The 1,277-nt window shown below is 48.1% G+C and overlaps 1 pseudogene; it reads right to left on the bottom strand.

Moving 5' to 3' along the window:
* Positions 1–724: 724 nt before the first annotated feature.
* Positions 725–842, bottom strand: LOC126189966 (5S ribosomal RNA; annotated as a pseudogene).
* Between the last annotated feature and the right edge of the window lie 435 nt (positions 843–1,277).

Raw genomic sequence — 1,277 nt, 5'->3', positions numbered from 1 at the left:
GAACGAGGTTCACATACATAATAATAGCATATTAATATGGAGCCATTACAATTTTGTTACGTTGAAAATTAGTGATGGACACGAGCAGACCGAAAGGTGCTACCAGATAGAGGAGATTCACAGACGAGAAGGTAAAATGGAGCTATTCTCAACTTTGGGCTACAATTATGCTTCCAGAAAATCACAACGCTCCACCGGAAAGATGGAATTGCCGGACACTAAAAACGTAACCACAGACACGATCCGTGTCCTTAAATTTCCCTCTTCCACGGTGATACCCCGATAGGTGTTTGCACGCGTCGACCATTGCCAATGATCTGAAACATAAACACATTAGCGGCAGACAACATTCTGCCGCATCAGATAGACAAACATATCTGCCCAACTGGTTATAAATAAACCTTTAATTATACACGGCGCCAATGAACCCAAGTCTGTCTAACGTAGATGAGCACTTGCCCAGTAACGGCTCTTTAAATTTGATTAGCCAATTCTCTAGAACAAAGAAATAAAATAACATAAAGCACTCCGCCTTCAGGCCACTAGTGGCCTACCAGCACCATGCGACCGCCGTGTCATCCTCAGAGGAGGATGGGGACAGGAGGGGCGTGGGGTCAGCACGCCGCTCTCCCGGTCGTTATGATGGTATTTTTGGCCGAAGCCGCTACTGTTCGGTCAAGTAGCTCCTCAATTGGCATCACAAGGCTGAGTGCACCCTGAAAAATGGCAACAGCACACGGCGGCCTGGATGGTCACCCATCCAAGTGCCGAACACGCCCGACAGCGCTTAACTTCGGTGATCTCACGGGAACCGGTGTATCCACTGCGGCAAGGCCATTGCCCGATACAATAACATAGGAACAGGAAATAAGAAAATTACTTCGGCCCGCTCTCGAATGTCAGGCACAGACCTACGTACTATTTGGCGTGACGTCTAGCTACGCATTAAGCACGGCTTCATGTCTATTGCTTGTGCTCTTAAATACCATCAACATATCAGGCGCCCCGATCAAGTACAGTGGCAAATAACCGAAACAACCAAGATAGTTTTCAGTGCATTGGGGTATTCAATTAACGTGAACAGAAGCCACCAAAAACCAATTCGCCGACTCCAGTTCGTTCACTTTGAGTAACATGTAACAGACGCGAAGGAAATCTGTCCTTCAGATCTCCAGGAAATCCCAGTCACCATCGGCAGCAGATCTGCATTAAAACGGCGAAACACGCCGCAGCAGCTGCCCACGCACCTTCGTCGTACCGACTCGCTCACTCGCCAG

Source organism: Schistocerca cancellata, chromosome 5 (genome assembly GCF_023864275.1).
Source record: "Schistocerca cancellata isolate TAMUIC-IGC-003103 chromosome 5, iqSchCanc2.1, whole genome shotgun sequence".
Taxonomy (NCBI): Eukaryota; Metazoa; Arthropoda; class Insecta; order Orthoptera; family Acrididae; genus Schistocerca; species Schistocerca cancellata.
This window is presented reverse-complemented; position numbering and strand designations above follow the sequence as displayed.